The following is a 19,345-nucleotide window of genomic DNA, read 5'->3' on the forward strand; positions in this document are numbered from 1 at the left end:
TACAGCAGTGAACATAGAGGTTCAACCAGATACTCTGTGAAAAGCTTTACATGACAAAAAAAAAATCTATTTTTTGTGATAAAGATTGGTTCTACTCTTAGGTAATCCTGTTCCCACAAGTGACAATGAATTGAGTTAACCTTTTATCTGAACAAGAACATAAGTTGCTCTCTTAAATTTTTCCTTCTTAACTGGAAGTTCTTCCATTTAGCAAACAACTTATACTATTTCAACTGCAGGAAACTGTGAGAATTCAGTCATAAGTTAACTGCCACCCAACACCAAGCCTCTCTTAAGACATATGGAGTTGGAAGCAGGATAATGTTAACTGTCCCTTCTCCTGCTCTCCAGTCTCTATCTCCACTATCAAGTTTAATCATCAGAAAGTGGAATACCTTCGCCATTTCCCCTTATCCTCTGCAGAAAGGCCTTCACTGAGTACAATTTAATGTTATGTTCTCAGCCAGTAAAGTGAATCAATACCAGAACTGTCCATTTGAACACTATTTTTGTTTCTTGCAGCACTGTCTGTTGTTATTCAGCACCTCTTATACAAGGAACCACATGATAAATTTCTTCTAATATTGGTCTCAGGAAAAAGTTTGTTTCTACAGATGAATGCATTTATTTTCTTTTGTCAGACAAGAAAAAAGAAAATTATAAATCAATGTGTTTATCTTCTTGCCCTTCCTGCTAGGAAACTTAGGGCCATTTTGAGTGTTCATCTACAGTAACTCAATTGTACCAAGGCTCTGTAGATATCCATGCTATCTTTTTGGTCCTTTTGAGAAGTGTCTGATTATCTCATAATTTCATGTTCATTAATTTTTAGGATTAAAAAGTAGGTTATAGGGTATGCAAAGTAAAACAATTAAGACAAAATAGTTTAAACCTGTACTGAGAGTTGACAGTTCCTAAATCCAATGTTTTGTGGATTTTCTTTCATTAAAAGTTGCAGTAACAGAATTTTCTGATTAGTTCTATCATGCATGTATTAGAAACTCTGTCTTTTTTTTATTCAAAATTACCCCCTTTCATCTGTTATCAACACATTAGGGAAATCATGTCATTGTCGTGTTGCTGTCAGTCATTTGTCAGTTATCAAGATGATAGTAAATAGACTAGTCCTGTCACATGTACACCACTTTGAGTCTCTATTTCTGTATCTCACATAACTTTGGTTTTGAAATAAAGATTCTGCTTATCTCTAAATGTCTATTTGAGGACTCTAGCTAAAAATGTGTGACTAGTGTCTGAACCTAGATTTTCATAATGCATTGGTATATGGCTAAGACTGATTTACATATTGTTAACTAACAAATATCTCTTTTAGTGGATAAAAGTATATAGAATTTACTTGAAAAAGAGGAAACCAGATATGTGAAAAATTAGAGTGAAATTCTTCCATATAAACTAATGAGTCAGCTCCTATTTCATACAAATATGTAAAAGTATTATTGCAATTAATAATTTAGGTATTCATCAGGAATTTCTTCTGAAACCAAGTTTTCATTTTGGTTGATGAGTTCCCTAAAATATTACAAATGTTTAGGAAATTTATCATCTTCTCCACCAAGTCACTTGAAAGCAATTTACTGTTCAATTGCGTCCTGTATGCATTTGAACATAGTATACCTGAATTAAGCATAATAAAAGATTATCTTTCTCATTTTCAGTTCTAGAATTAAATGAAATAAAAGCTTTTTTAAGAAGTGTATTTGTGTGTGTGTGTCACCAACTTATCTACACAGGACAAAGAACTCCCATTTTCAGGGTATGTAAATATCCTCAACTCTTCTATCTCACCTCTTCCCCACATACATAGCGTCAGAGGGAGATGTTTCAGGTTGATAATAATGCTAAAATGGAAACGTGGCCCCCCCTCACTTATATATGGAACTTCACTGTACTTCAGAGATTCTTGGTCGAAAATAAACCGATCACCTCTTACTTCAAATCGCTTGAAAATTTTACAAAGAAATACTTATAATAAACATCCCTGGAATGAATACAAGACAACAGATACACACACACATGGTAGAGCTTGGGATTTATAATATTTAAATACAATATATCCTTGAGCAGTATGTGATCTTAGAACATCTTCAATCTTTTCTTCTTGTTTCCCAAAATATCAGACATGTTAATTAGACAAAGTGGAGGTTGTGGTCCCTTCATAACAGACACCATTACTCACAGGATGAAGACTTCTGTTTGGTCACAAATTCTCATTAACTGAAAACTATTTCATGCCAGTGAATATGATATTTACTGCATATATTTCTTTCCTAGTTGCACACCATTTCCATTAAAAGAAAAAAGACAAATGGCATGGAAGAAGGGTTTTTTTTATTAATTGGTTACACTTTCCAAAAATTACAATGAAAATTCAGATTCTATTCATTAAACTCCATGATAATGGTCAATTAATACAAGTAAATGAAGTGGTATCATTTATGCTCTGCCTACCAAAAAACTAACATGTCCCCTCAAAAGTGTTTTTAAGAGATTAGGATGCCTAAAGCCAAATTTTTTCATTTCTTTGTTTATTACAATGAAAATCTGCATTAAGAGACATTAGCAATGTGCATGCCATGGATTGCATATTAATAATATTTAAGTGACATAATTTTTTATGAATACAAAAACAAAACTTCAGAAAAGTAAACTACTTGAATCTTTGGAGATCTTACATCTCTTTAAAATACATACACTTTTCAGTTTAATTGCATGTCATACTGTATCTCTGTCTCATTTCATTCTGGGAAGCAAGATACAAATCATGTCTGAGCATATCCCAGGCCTGTGAGATGCTGCTTCCATGTCTACCTCCTCATTTCTTTTTCTTGTCTTTTGGGATACCAGTGGGAGTTATAAAAATATTTTATACTTATTTCTAATCAGTCATTCCTGACTTTTAGTTCAGGTAAAATAGTCCTTTAATTAATGAGATATATTTCTTTGACATCTCATCCTTGTCACAGAACCATGCACAGAGCTGCTCTGGTGAACATTGTCTAACTTTTGGAAACTTACGAACTTCACTCAAGAGCACCACATGACCTCAGGCAATCTCTCTGCAATAGAAAAACAGTTGTAGACGAAGGTCCAAGTCCCTTCGTTTCTGCAGAGTTTGTGAACTACATCATGGGAAAGAAGCTTTCCTGAAATAATTCTTAATCGCTTAGAATTAAAAGTATCAAGATACATTTAATTTCTAGAGAACTAAAGCCGGTAAGCATAATTATCAAGTAAACTTCTCAGAGAATTTCCCTTAGGCATTAAAACCTGACTGTAAACTAGAAACAACAAAGCATTCTGAAAATCTTAGGTTGTAGAAGCAGGAAGAGGCCCTGGAGGTCTCTGATGATAAGGATTATTAACCTTTAATGAGTACTCATCATAATTTGGCATGATGAAAGTGCTTTTATGTGTATGCCTCTTTCAATACTCATGCCTTCTTTAATATGAATAAAATGAAGATATTGTTATTGTCTCCATCTTACAGATGAAGAAAGTAAGACTCACAGAGGTTAAGAAACTTGCTCAAAGACATGCAACTATCCTGGAAGGTACTTGGACTGGCACCAGGAGATCCTAACAACAGACCCAAACTCCCAGCCACCTTTCTTCACCCACTGGTTCTCGAACTTAACCCCTAAGGTTCACCGAGGTAGGATAGGAAAGTAACATACCTAGAACCATTTAGTGGAATGACTAGAACTGAAATTAAGGCCAGATTGGCACAGCAAAAAAAACTTGCTTGTTAAAGAGTCAGGCAGAGTCCGTTCCCGCTGTGGCCCACAAAGCAGAAGAGCCCCACAGCAGGACTGTGTGGTTTTCTCAAGCCATTAGGACCCAAGGACTCCCTCAAAGACTCCTTTCTCTCTCCGCCCATTTTCCTTCTATCAAGCCTCATAAAATACTCCTGGGTGGATTACACAGGCCAAGTGCACCACTGGAAGGCTGGCCTGGTGTGTGTAAATTGCTTCTCAGTGGGTGGCTATTATATTTATATTGGTTTAAACTGTTTCCATTGCCAATCCATTATGCTGGAATTCCCCCTTGCTGAGGGCAGCTGTGTTATTCTTTTCTTTGACTGAAGCCCAAGAACTATCTCTCCAACTCCTTGGGAACTAACCCTTGAAGAGTAAACATCTTGAGTTAAACAGGCCCTCCCTTATCCCATTGTCACTTGCTAAATCATGAGTGTACCGCTCTAGCCACAACCAGCTCACATTGTTCATTTTTTCAAAGAGATAGAATTGGAATGGAGTGAGAACACAATGTGATGCCTATTATGATGAAAGTCAAAGAAGCGCCCTGGGAATAACACTTGCACAGTAACTGTTGTCCTAGATGGCAAAAATTCAAACATAACCACAACTGAGGGTCCAAATAGCCCAAAGTATATCCTGATGAGCACCTTTTCTTAAAGAGAATCTCTTAGCAAACATGTATGTCTAGCTCAGTAATGAACACACACACAATCTTACAATGAAAATTCCTGTGTGCAGGTTAAAGTTAAAATCCAGAGGCTAAAAGTCAAGAACTGGCCATCTGTAGTATGAATTTCTATGCTAAGTTGCCCCAGTTGTTGAAACAATAGAATTGGGAAGCATGTTTACAAATTAAATTGCTCCCTTGCATGCCAGTTTTATTACTACAAACTGATGAGAGTTGTAGTCACCTGTTGTCAATGTAGACCCTTGGTCACAGGAAATAAAAAGGAAAGCTTGGGTGCGTTGAACCTATTGACAAATGTGCAAAGGCAACTGAAAGTCTTAAACTGATGATGAGTCAGTGTCATCATTCCTAATTGAGAAGTCACACTTAAAAGTGGTACTTGTAAGGACAAATATGAATTAAAAATAAGAAGCTCATTTCTCCCTGATGAAAATGGAATAACAGATTGCTCTCCCCTCCCTTTTTCTTTGAGAATTTATTTTAGAAAACTTGTAGTTATAAGTACGGACTTTCTCTTGTCTTTGAAATGTATATAAATCCTTTTGAAAACTAGATATGCCTTTTGTGAGCTCTAAGACTGAGGAATGCCTTTCTCAAGGACTCAGGAACCATCTCTTTGAAATGTAAACATCAAGGGATAGAGTTCCTCTATCTCCCAGTTTCTTTTGGAGGGTAGGAGCCTAACTTCAGTGGATACCTTGCTCCAAATTACAAAACTACCTCCAGTCATAAAGATAAGAAATTCATTTTTCCTTTGGGAAAAAAAGGGAAATTAGCTAACAAAAATGGTCAAAGCTGACTCAAGGATGAACTACATGTGACAAATGATGCTGACAAATCTGACTTGAGGATTTGTTATTGTTTATCTTGAAAGCATGGACATAATGGGTAGTATGTGCTTGGCTGAATAAACAGGTGAGCTTCTTTCAGATTTTGTAAACTTTTAGCTGACTGGCATCGATTAGGATTGCATTTTTGTTTAATGCTAATTCAACATTCAAAAATAGACACTAAAAATGGATTTTTCCCCCTTCTACCTTGGTGGAGAAGATTTCTGGGCTAACAGAAGATTGTTATTATTGTTGTTGTTTTTTATTATATTTCCCTAACATTGTCAAGTTTTGAAGAGAAAAAAATTTATATGGACCCTGGAGCCCATACATAACAGATCAAGTTTTTCTTGATTCAGGAGACCAAATCCTATCACCTAACAAACCAAGTTGCACTGTGCAAGCCAACCACCATTTAAGTCAAGAGCACACTCAAGAAGTGTTTGCTCTGCTTTTGGTTATATGTATAATGTGTTTTGGGTTCATTAAATTGACATTACTCTGTAAAGGTAAAGTCATTAAGGGAAAAAAAAGCGAAACAAAACAAACGTTTTCAAATGTAAATGAGACAAGAAAAGACATATAAAGCTGAAACTCATTTCAGAGAAATTTTAAAAAGACAAAAATAATTTGCTATATATATGAGAGCCACATGCAGAACAAATTATAATAAAGTATATAATGCCTGAGAAAGATGATTTATCTGGACTTAATTTTAGTTCTTGTATTTAAAGTATTTACCATTAGTTCCCATGATTTTTACAAGTATTAGATTCACTTGAACAGCTTGTTCTAATGTAGTTTCATTGACCCAATCTTTGATGTTTTGGTTCAGAAGATATGGAAGGTGTCCCTGAAATCTCCATTTCTTTTCAAGGATGTCAACTGATTTAGAGATCCTCAGTTTAAAAACATTGCATGGCTTGAGTTGTGGTGCAGCATATTAAGCCATTGTCTGCAACACTGGCATCCTATGACCTAGTGTAGATTTTAGTCCCAGCTGCTCCAATGTCTACCGAGCTCTTTGCTAATGGGTCTGGGAAGGCAGTGGAAGATGATCCAAGTGCCTGGGTCCTTGCCACCCACATAGGAGACCAAGATAGAATTTCTGGTTCCTGTCTTTGGCTTACACCAGCCCTGGCCATTGCAGCCATGTGGGTAGTGAATTAAAATATGGAAGATTTCTCTCTCTCTCTCTTCCCTTGTCAGCCTGCCTTTCAAATAAATCAATAAATAAATCTTAAAAAAAAAAAGTCAAGCCTAAGTTGTAACTAAAATAGATCTAGCTTCAGTTTGAAACAAGATTTTAAAAAATGCTGAATTGTTATTTTGTCAGTCTATTTACTTGCCACATTATTTTTATATACATAGAAAAGAAAAATACAGAAAAATAGTATAGTGATATTAAAAGTTTTAACATATTTAAAACAAACAAGCTGGCATTATATGTAAGAGCATTACATTAATTTGCAATACCAGAAGACAGAGAATAAGGTGGACAAAATCACATTAAGAGTCTTTTTTTAAAAACACCTTAAAATTCCATGCCTGGCATTCTATAAAACAATAGAGTCTTGATTTAACCACCCTGGGATAGAAATTCAGCATGTGAAATGTCAAGTGGGTGAGCCTTCAGAGAGTAGTGAGAGGCAATCGCCCTGGGAGAGGCACCTCTGATACCTGGATAGAGCACAAAGAAAGGATTTCTGGGAGGCAAGTTCAACGGAATTCCTTTGGAAATTTTTCCTTAGGGGCACAAAATTTAAACTTATGCCACTACGGAAAGATTAGCACTGTTGAAACTGAACTCCCTTGGTGAGAGTTGTAGCAGAACAGTATCTCCTGTTAAACCTGCTGTCGGATTCCAGCTAACTCAATCTCAATTTCTTTGCTTTTTAAAGCCCCCTGAAGCTTTATAAAATGCCGCTGATACACTTTCTCTTATGACACAGATCAGTGCTGTCATACAGGAAAGTATTCCTGATTCTATCTCCATGATATTTCCAATATCAGCCTTCCCTTCTCATCATATTTCAAACCAGTGAAGTCTTTAGTCATAGAAATCATGTGCTTCACTATTTAGCCTTACAAAATGATAGGCCATTTTCCAAAACAAAACAAACACGAAATCTAGCATATACTCACTGTGTTGATTAACTAGGTTCCTGTTTTTTTCTTTTTCATTCTTACTGTTCTCTTTATCCATCTTTATGTCATGTCACACATCTGTTTTCCCATGTTAATTTTTTATGTATTTTGTCATTGTACAAATATCCACACTTCTGTTTTTCTTACTGAGTAAATTGACTTATTTCTTATTTCTTTCTGGGCTTCTTTTCTCACCTTTCTTTTCTACATAATGTAGTCTAATTATGCAATATATTCTTTTATACTTTATGCTTTACACCCCGGTTTTTCTTCTTTCCTTCACATTCACATTTACTCGTTATTACTTGTTGCCCCTCTGTTAAAGGCTGAATTGTGTTCCCCCAAAATTCATGTTGAAAACTTATACCATGTGTCTGTATGTGAAGGAAGGATCTTCAAACAAGTAATTAAAGTAAAATCATATGTCTGGGCCCTAGTCCAAAATAACTAAGATACTTCAAGAAGAGAGGATTAAGACACAGACAATATAGACAGAGACAATCATCTGAGAACACAGAGGAAAGGCAAACATCTGTAAGCCAAGAAGAAAGAAAATCAAACTTGGACATTCAGCTTCTAGAACTGTGCAAAAATTAGCGTTATTTAAGTCACTCAGTCTGTATTTTTTTTGAAATTTATTTATTTATTTATTTGAGAGGTAGAGTTACAGATAGACAGTGGGAGAGACAGGGAAAAATCTGCTGGTTCACTCCCCAAATGGCTGCAATGGTGGAGCTGAGCTGATCCAAAGCCAGGAGCCAGGAGCTTCTTTTAGGTCTCCCACATGGGTGAAGGAGCCTAAGGACTTGGGCCATCTTCTACTGCTTTGCCAGGCCATAGCAAAGACTTGGATGGGAAGAGGAGCAGTTGGGGCATGAACTGAGCCCATATGGGATGTTTGCACTTCAGGCAGGGGCTTAGCCTACTATGCCATAGTGTCCGCCCCGTCTGTAGTGTTGTGTTACACCAACACTGACAAATAATTCTAGGCTATTTTAAAAAAATATGGAAAATTAAATTTAAAGGACAAGTTTATTAATTCAATATAATTCAAAACAGGGTTGTCAAAAGCTTTAGGAAAAATGAATATTCTGGAAAAAACTATGCATTGATTTCAAATATTTTTACAGCAAAACAAGCATGTCTTTAATTCCATTTCCACATATTTTGAAGTCTCTTCATACATCCTCTGTCTCCATCTTTCCTCCACTCTCATTCATTCTGATTGAAGCTCACTTCTGACTTCAGAGTATTCGGAGGACAGGCATATCCTCTGTTTCCCTCCTGTTCTTTATTCACTTAATTTCCTCTCTAACTGAACTTGCAAATGACTGGAATGGAATATTCAGAAGTTCTCATTTTGCTCAAAGCATTGTTCTATGAGGGTTTTCAACTCTCTTGCATCAGACTTTCACCATCTATCAGATGGAGATAAAGAAATTATCAATATCACTGTAGAACCTTTGTCAAGACTTAATTTGTGAACCATAAAATTCCTGGAATGTTGTCTGACACATAATTAGCCAAAGTAAATGCTGTTACTTTGTTTTCATTCAGCAAGAATCCACTGAGCTTGCCATGTGCAAGGAGTTGGGTATACAGTCAAGTATACACATTTGACAATATACAAGCTGACCAATAAACAAGCAAATTAAAGTAAATAGCCAAGTGGGCTCTGTGGGACTGTCCAGAGATCTGAATTAGGAAAAATAGTCAACCAGAAATAGAGAACAGCTTTCTCTGAACCCTCTGATTGTTCGGCAGTTGTAGTTTAGTCTGTTTATTTTAGGAATCTTCATAGTCTTTTCCACAATGGCTGTACTAATTTATATTCCCACCAACAGTGTGCAAGCTTCTTTTGTTTCCATATCCTCACCAACACTTGTTATCTTTTGTCTTTTTGATAATAGTCAATCTTACTGGAGTGAGATGATACCTCATTGTCCTTTTGATATACATTACCTTGATGATTAGGGATGTTAAACATTTTGCCAGTTTTCTGTCAGTCATTTGCAAGTGGCCCTTTGAGAAATGTCTAAAAATACAAGTGTCATATGATTCAACAATGCTGCTTATCCAACAAAGGGAAGTGAAATCCACCTGTCGAAGGGATGTCTGCACTCCCATGTTTATTACAGCGCTATTCTCAGTAGCCAAGAAATGGAAACAATCTGGGTCCATTCACTGACAAATGGATAAAGAAAATGTGGTATATATGCAAAATGGCACATTATTCAGCTGGAGAAAGCATGAAATCTTATAATGTGCAACAGCAGGGATAGAATTGGAGGCATTATGTTAAGTGAAATAGGCCAAGCACAGAACGAATATCACACGATCTCACTCATGTAGAATCTAAAAAAAAAATTTAAAAAGTGACCTCATGGAAATTTGTTGCTGTGGATTCATTCTGAGAGGAGGATCAAGGTGGGGGAAAGAGGCACAGAGTAACCACACAGACTCCAGGAGTCGTGTGAAAGCAGGCCTGAGGCGAGCAGCCCACAGACTAGTTAATTTCAGTTGGTACACCAGCTTAAATAGCCAAGGCAGCCAATCCGGTCAAGGGGTGGTTTATACCCTCACCAATCACAGCCTGTTGCCAGGCAAGCTCTGTTTCCAGGTGGGTTTCAAAGCCATTCCTGAGTTACTGACGCTCACTTGCCAGTGGCTATCTTGGCATGGCTTTCTCATTCCACCACATTTCCCACTTTTTGTTTATTTTTGAGCAACAGGAGGCATGATTCTTGGCCATACCATTGTTGACCCCATTTCCATGTGGTCTCCGTACGTGGCTGTGCCTGTCTTAGGTTGTCCTCTACGGGATCTTACCCGTCATTGACTAACCAGCCCTCAAAATGGGAGACCACAGGAGTGCTTGCTCAGATAGGGGTAGGAATGAAGAACAATGGTAATCAGGAATGGCATGACAGCACATAGGCTGTGGGCCATTTGAGTGGCTGACCAGAGCTAGTGGGGTACAAAACAGTAACAGATGTGGCTATGAGCAGTTTCTCAGGTTAGGATGATAGGGCAGGTGTGTCTGCTAACAAGACAGACTCTCAGTCTTTATCAGCTGGTTCTGGTTGGCTGTCAGTTGCAGGCTTGATATTTCTGGCTGGTACCCAAATGGGCTGTCCTGCATTCTCTGGAAAGACACAAGCGTATCCTCAGCCCTTGGTTAGCAGAAGCCTTTTTATGGGCGTTGGAATCCAGGGCCTGAATTCTGCATCTGCTCTGACATTAACGGCAAACATGCAGGTGGGATGGGGTCTACCAGCTGCCCTGAGAGCTTTGGGTACCTGCGGACTGCCACAAATGTGGGGATCCTCTCTGGGTGCAGATGGGATGACCTCACATGGGTTATTGCTCTGAGGTTGTCTAAGTTCATCCCATGGGTAATTTGGGGGGTGGCTGACTAGGCATTGCTGTGTTGTCCACTGTCATGTCATTTTCATTGTCGGAGCCCTCTCTCCCTAAGTCATCAACTCTTACCTGTGAGGCAGCAACCTGGAGTGACAGGCTCTTATCACTCACAGATTCATTAAATTTGGTAATCTGTGTGGCTTTCTGAGAGGCGGGGTATCTTTCCCAAGTTTGAACACTTAAGAGCAGTGCACCACACCAACTCTAGCCAAAGGAAAGACACCCACAGTACTGCTGCCATAACAAAACAAATTCCTAGCACCTCAACGACTGATGGCATTATGCAGGGGGTTCCACATGTTAGACGAAGGTTTCCTATGTTAGACGTATAGTGGTGTAACAGATCATAAATATGCCCTGTGCTTAGTGGGAGACTTCCTTGATTTGTTAGGTCAAGGCCTAATGCCCACACGGTGTCTCCGGAGCATCACCTCTCTCGAGTGAGGGAAGATGACTTGGTTCCGAATTCTGGGATGATCAGTCCCTTATATGAATTTGCCAGGTGAACAAAAAGTAAAAGGAGGAGCCGAGAAGCGACGTTACGCTTCTGGGTGGTGTGTGCCTAACCTGGGGTCACTTCAACTGAGGACAAGGACAGGGAAAGGGGCATAGGAGGGGGTTCTGTACTTACCCTCACAGAACCAAACAGCACACAAAACACCGAGGGGCCTACTTGCTGAAATCAAGTAGGGGACCTTGCCAAGTCTGACATGCTGTCTCTCTCTCAGTCACGATGGATGCCAGATGTTGCTGTGGATTCATTCTGAGAGGAGGAGCGAGGTGGGGGCAAAAGTACGGAGTCATCACACAGATACCAGGAGTCGGGTGAAAGCAGGCCAGAGCTAGCAGCCTGCAGACTCATTTATTTCAGTTGGTGCAGCTGCTTATATAGCCAAGGCAGCCAATCCAATCAAGGGGCAGTTTATGCCCTAACCAATCACAGCCTGTTGCCCAGCAGGTTCCGTTTCCAGGTGGGTTTCAAAGCCACTCCTGAGTAACTGACATTGCTTGCCAGCGGCCATCTAGGCATGGCCTTCTCATCCCACCACAGAAGTTAAAAGCATAATGGTGATTACTAGATGCTGGAGTGGGGGGGGGGGGAGGTAGAAAGGAAGAATGAATGAAAAGGTTGATTAATGGGAAATAAATTATAACCATATAGGAGAAGAAGTCCTGGAACTCTACTGCACAATAGGTGTCCCTAGATAATATATTTCTCTATAAAAAGAAAAACTCTGGAAAATAGAATTGAGGATATTTCCACAATAAAGAACTATTAAATGTTTGAAGAAATACATAGATTTTTCATGATTGGACAATACATAATGTACACATGATCGAAATGTCACATAATAACCCATAAATATATACAATTTTATGCCTATTGCTTTTTTAAAAATATTTATTTATTTATTTGAAAGTCGGAGTAAACAGAGGGAGAAGGAGAGGCAGAGAGAGAGAGGTCTTCCATCGGCTGGTTCACTCCCCAGGTGGCCTCACTTGCTGAAGCTGCACCGATCCAAAGCTGGGAGCCAGGAGACTCTTCTGGGTCTCCCTTGTGGGCGCAGGGGCCCAAGGACCTGGACCATCTTCTACTGCTTTCCCAGGCCACAGCAGAGAGCTGGATCGGAAATGGAGCAGCTGGATCTCGAACCAGCACCCATATGGGATGCCAGTGCTTCAGGCCAGGGCGTTAACCCTCTGCACAACAGTGCCAGCCCCTGTCTACTACATTTTTTAAATAAAAACTTTAAATTCTATTTTATGCATGTGAATACAAGAGAGACAGATGGATAGTGATGTCTCATTTACTGGCTCATTCTTCAAATGCTCAAAATAGGCAGGGCTGAAAAAGACCAAAACCAGGTGCTGAGAACTTAATCAAGGTCTCTAATATGGGTGGCAAGCAACAAACTAGTCACACCATCTCCTACTGCCTACCAGGAAGTTAAATGGCAAGAAATTGGGATCACGGCAAAGTAACATGGGATGTTGGTATCATAAATATCATCTTAACTGCCTGGCCAAAGACATGTCCTGGTTTGATAACTGAGACTTTGAAATAAACTGACGATAAACAGAATAACAGGAGAAAAATATGTTAATTACATGCATATACACAGATCCCACAAAATAAGAGGTTAGACTCAAAGAAGGGCCAGATGGTTGAAATTCTTGTAGCATCCTGAGCTACCAAAATGAATACGGGCTTAGAGCCTGTGGGAGTGATAAGTTATATGAAAATGAGGGGTGGAAAAATTTGCTGACTAAAGGCTGTCCTGTTATGTAGGTGGCCAAAAGGCTGCTCACAGCAAGGGCAGGCCCACCAGGCTCCAGGCCTTTTATTCACTTCCAAAGGGGAGTGGTTATGTAGTCTGATTGGCAGGTGGCATACAGATGAGTTCAGGTAGGGGTGTGAGATAAGAAATGGGGCAGAGCAAGGGCCTTGTCTTCAGTTCACGAATCTAATCAATTTAATCCCATCTGCCTGCCTATATCAAGGGCAAGGCCCAGGGGGCAGTGGAAAAAGAATCAAATCAGAGGGTAGAAATGGTTGATGCTATGATCCCAAAGTAGACATGAGTTTTGTGAATTTTAGGGAGTTGTGAGAAATGTAATGCACTGTAGTGGCTGAGTGTGGTACAGAAAAACAGTTTAATTGCGGATCTAGGGAAGGCCAGTTCATACTGGTCTTTTTAAGTCACCAAGGTTTTTGAGAGCTCAAGCAGTTTGCTAATGAGAGCCCTGTGTCCCATTGTCTAGAGAGAACAAAATAGGCACTGGACTCAGGTGTGCCTGTCATCAGGATCCCTCCTTCTTTCTTTATCTCTCTTTTTCCCTCTCTGCACTGCTGGTTTCAGTATGTTCTGTCTTCTTCATTCTCTCCCTCCATTTTCTCTTAACATTTGAAAAGGATATTTAAAGGAGAATTGCCTTTGGCCCAGCTGGAACCTAGAGCTCATTTCTGATACAATCACCCCTATGGGTTACAGGTTTACCTCAGTATCCAGGAGTATGACAGTATGAACAACTAGGTTCACAAGGTTTAAAGGAGTTTCCCAGAAGAAAAAGAGTGCTGGAAAAAAGCAACACATTTCCTCCACAGTCTTACTGGAATCTCCTACTGGGAGCCAAGTGTGTAAGGCATATGCACTTGTTTTGTTCTTCAGATTGTAAATGCGAACTCAGTGGGGGAGACAGGGACCCAAGAAACTATCTAGCTTTGGGGTAGAGCTGCTGTAGCCAGCCCCATTTTTTCATCTCATTCTAAGCAGGTTCAGCATAACTTCTAATAAAATTTCGTAAGTGATTTTTATTCTTATGTCAAGATTTTGCAAAGTTTCTTCATAAATGTATGCTGTTTCAGCAACAGTTCAGGAACTTGGGACTTTCCCAAACACAACCGCTGTGCATTTACTGGCTGGTCTTCTCACCCTTGAGCCACAGTGAGTGGTGAGAAGCCGGTCGGAGGTTGGTAAGTGCTGAGCTGTGAAGCAGTACACTGCCAGGGGACTGGGGCTTCCCTGATCTGGGAGCACCAATGCTTTTGTGCCTTACAGATGCTGCAATAAACACAAAGGAAGCCTTCAGATTGGAAACAGCTACCAGAATATACAGCGTGCATTCCCCGTTACTTTGGAAGGTCCAGTCTTAGAATTCTTCATGAGGTGATAACTCAACGAGCAGGTCAAGATATGTGTGCAGGGACATTGTTTCTAATAAGAAATGATTTGAAAGAAGGAGGGAAGTAAAGGATTTGTGGTGTAAAGAGTCTGTTTTGTGTGCTGACTGCCATGGAAGGAAATTAATATACTCATGCTTTAAGTGTTGCTCCCTGCTTCTAGAGACAACCTACTGGAGTGTAACTATAGCACAAAATTCCCACCTGTTTTAGGGCTGACAGCAGCTGTTCAGTCATTAATTCATTCAACAAAGATACACTCAAAAAGTGAAAAATCACAAATAAAATTTTTTATTTTAACTTTTATTTAATAAATATAAATTTCCAAAGTACAGCTTTTCGACTACAGTGGCTCCCCCCCCATAACCTCCCTCCCACCCACAACCATCCCATCTCCCGCTCCCTCACCCATTCCATTCACATCAAGATTCATTTTCAATTATCTTTATATACAGAAGATCAACTTAGTGTATGCTAAGTAAAGATTTCAACAGTTTGCAACCACACAGAAAGTGTAAAATACTTTTTGCATATTAGTTATAGCATTAATTCACATTGTACAACACATTAAGGACAGAGATCCTAAATGAGGAGTAAGTGTACAGTGACTCCTGTTGTTGACTTAACAAATTGACACTCCTGTTTATGGCATCAGTAATCACCCTAGGCTCTTGTCATGAGTTGCCAAGGCTATGGAAGCCTTTTGAGTTTGCCAACTCCAACCTTATTCAGACAAGGTCATAGTCAAAGTGGAAGTTCTCTCCTCCCTTCAGAGAAAGGTACCTCCTTCTTTGATGGCCCGTTCTTTCCTCTGGAATCTCACTCACAGAGCTCTTTCATTTAGATCTTTTATTTATTTATTTATTTATTTATTTTGCCAGAGTGTCTTGGCTTTCCATGCCTAAAATACTCTCATGGGCTCTTCAGCCAGATCTGAATGCCTTAAGGGCTGATTCTGAGGCCAGAGTGCTATTTAGGACATCTGCCATTCTGCGTATACCACTTCCCATGTTGGATTGTTCTCTCCTTTCTAATTCTATCCGCTAGTATTAGCAGACACTAGTCTTGTTTATGTGATCCCTTTGACTCTTAATCCTATCATTATGATCAATTATGAACTGAAACTGATCACTTGGACTAGTGAGATGGCATTGGTACATACCACCTTGATGGGATTGAATTGGAATCCCCTGGCACATTTCTAACTCTACCATTAGGGTCAAGTCTGATTGAGCATGTCCCAAACTGTACATCTCCTCCCTCTCTTATTCCCACTCTTATATTTAACAGGGATCACTTTTCAGTTAAATTTAAACACCTAAGAATAATTGTATGTTAATTAAAGAGTTCAACCAATAGTATTCAGTAGAATAAAAAAATACTAAAAGGGATAAAGTATTAAATTGTTCATGATAGTCGGAACAAGGGTTGAACAAGTCACTGTTTCTCATAGTGTCCATTTCACTTCAACAGGTTTCCTTTTTGGTGCTCGGTTAGTTGTCACCAATCAGGGAGAACATACGATATTTGTCCCTTTGGGACTGGCTTATTTCACTCAGCATGATGTTTTCCAGATTCCTCCATTTTGTTGCAAATGATCAGATTTCAGCAAATGAAATATATTTTAACAATATATTTTATTCAACCAATACAACCAAAATATCAATATACCCAAAATATTATTTTGACATGTAAATATTTTACAAATTATTAATGTGATTTTTTACATCATTCTTTTTAGACTAAATTCTTACAATTCAACAGCTGTATAGCACATCTCAGTTAAGACTAGTCATATTTCAAGTGCCCATGTGGCTCATGGTTAGAAGTGCAGTCCTAGATGGAAGGTGTCTTTATCATTATTATTTAATCCGCATAAAGGAAAAGTTTGCATTTACCTAAGGTTTTGTCTAGAATAACAACACTGAGCAATGTGCTTCATCACAACCAGCTCTAACTAGTGGAAGCTGAAAAACTACTAACAGCTTTGAGTAATCCAGAAATGCCAGATCCTCACAAACATAAATGAAGATTCTTTTTACTGAATAGCAAAACTGTTCCCAAAACTATGTATAGTTCTTTATGAATAGAAGTGAGCATGCCTAGCACTGTGTGATGCAAGACAATGCTACAGACATATGCTATTTTGTACATGATACTGTCAACAGTGGGAGACTTTGCCATTAGGTTAAGTTCTCAACTGTGTGTGAATCACCTGGCAAGTATATTTTAAATACAAATTCTCAGTCCTATAATCATGTTTTTAACACTAACTCTGATGTCAGAGGTTCAAAAATCCACAATTAGAGCTGTATAGTTGTGTTTGGAGGCAAATTTAGACAGTTTTGAAGCAGATGAAAGATATTCCAGTTTTTTTTTTAAGAGCTCTGTTGTAGGAACACTTAACATGATTTCACAGAGTGATACTGGACATAGAGAGGTCCAATATGACTCTGCCACAATCGTTCAAGTAGGAGATAATAAAAGTTTGAAATAGGGCACTTTTGGTCAGAGACAGGAGAGGGAGAATTAAAGAGATATTAGGACTATTTGATCCTAGTATGATGTGGAAAATGAGGTCAGGAGAGAGGCAGGGGAGACTGGCTGCAATTACTAGGTACACCATTGTGCTGCTATTCATCAAGGTAAGAAATATTAAAGGGGAAGTGGAAAAGAAATATTTGTCCATTCCAATGCAGAACATGAGCATATTACATGAATAGGCTCTATTGTCAATTTCTCTCAACCCATCTGCCATTTTTGGCTAGCATGGTCATAACATAGGCCATTGTGAAATTGGAAATGGAGTTATTAAACAGAAATCTCAAGAGCTACTATTGCCTCAGAGATATTTAATCCACTGACCCATGAAATAATCTTAAGAACCCATGTTTAATTCCTATTACAAGTTAGAAAAGGTTCTTCCCACCAGAATGACTAATTAACAGTCTTTCCTCAGAGTTTCCAGAGAACCCAACAAATAGCTGATTCTTCTGAAAGAACATGGCCACTCGGGTGACTTCATACAGAAAGCACTTAAATGAAGTGAAGAGAAATGCAGCATATACCTCTCTGGGATTAGCAAGAAAAGCTATAGACTTATCAAAAATTAATTGTAGCATCTTTGGAGACAGGAACAAACCTTGCTGGTCAACCAGAGTCCTTGATCTAAGAACCACAGGGACACATATAAAAGGACTTGGCCATGCCAATGACAAACTTTTCCACATCCCTGGAGATAAATTTCTATGACTCACTACTTTGGGTCTATTTGGCGTAGTATATAAAGAATATGTATACTTCATATTGTTCTACAAGCCTAAGCACATGGAGTTTTCATTATGGAAAGAGGACTCAATCATTCTTCAGTCCTCTTCAGAAATTTCTCAATGAATGAGTCTTTTCAGGTTTGTTATTAGAGATTCTTCACCAGGGTGAGCTCTACTGGATTATAAAATCTTGATCCTGGCATCAAGAATAAGGATAATTAGAGGAACAGTCACTCTTCAGCAGATTACGTGTGTGTGCACTGTACATTACTATAGCATGCAATTTCAGTGATAAATTACAGTAATGGAATAGATTTTTGTCAAATTAAGTTGCTTTCTTCCTTCCAACACTCAAATAGCACACAGTGGAGATTTCTTACACACAATAGAGTACAACTTGAATTAATACCAAAACTTTAATGTCTCCTTCCTTGAAATTTTTCTAGTTAGAATGGGTTCTGAAATAAAATTTCTATGCTGCTGTAACTCAGATTTTTTTCCATGATTTGCCAGAACTGTCTCCCAGTGTTGAACAACAACAAAAATCACTTTATTTAGAGCTCCATGTTTTTCTGATGTAACCAGCATCTCTGCTTGAATATTAACCCTGTTCAATACTAGAATTCAGAACTGAAATTTATTTGAAATATATGCATTCAGTGCATGGAACTCATATATCATTGACCTGACTGGCTTCCGGATATCCATCAAAATCCTTTCTTAAGGATTCTCCAATAAGTGTCATATTAAAATCTAAAAAACAATTTCTCTCATGCCTGCCAGGCATCAATGACTTAAGCACTCATAGTTTTAGTGCCAGCACAGAACTGGTGAGAAGTCAGGGGGAGATTTTGGAGAGGAAAATCAAGATTTATTTTACGTATTTGAAAGACAGAGTTGCAGAGAGAGGTAGAGACAGAGAGAGGTCTTCCAAATATTAAAAAAAAAAAAGAAAAGAAAAGGCTATACTCCAATGATTCTCAAATTTATACCTCCAGCCTAATTTCTTGGATTTCCTGGTTTATGTGCCAAATTGTGTTGGATGTTACATATGGCTCTCTAATTGGTATTTCAAACTTAATATATCCCTAATAATCTTGATTTTCCTCTCCAAAATCTCCCCCTGTCATACTTTTTTCCTTCTTCAAAGTGACAACTCTACTCTTTGAGTTATTCAGATCAAAAATCTTGTCACACTTGACTCCTACTATCCCATATCCAACCCATCAACAAAAAACTATGCTGTTTATCTTCAAGACATATCAAGGATCCACACTATGACTTCTGCTACCTCTGGTCAAAAAAACCTCATGATATCTGCCTTGGGCTGCATTAGCTTTCTTGTTGGTCTTCTAGCTTCTAACTTTGCCATGTTAAATTTGACTTCCAAAAGGACAACCACAGTGATATGTCTAAAAAATTGTATTAGACCCTGTTTCTCTGTGGATGGCAACCCTCCAATGGCTTCCTGTATAATATTAAAATAAGGCCCAAGGCTAACCATTCACCGCATTCCCACATGTTGG

Source organism: Oryctolagus cuniculus, chromosome 5 (assembly GCF_964237555.1).
Source record: "Oryctolagus cuniculus chromosome 5, mOryCun1.1, whole genome shotgun sequence".
NCBI lineage: Eukaryota > Metazoa > Chordata > Mammalia > Lagomorpha > Leporidae > Oryctolagus > Oryctolagus cuniculus.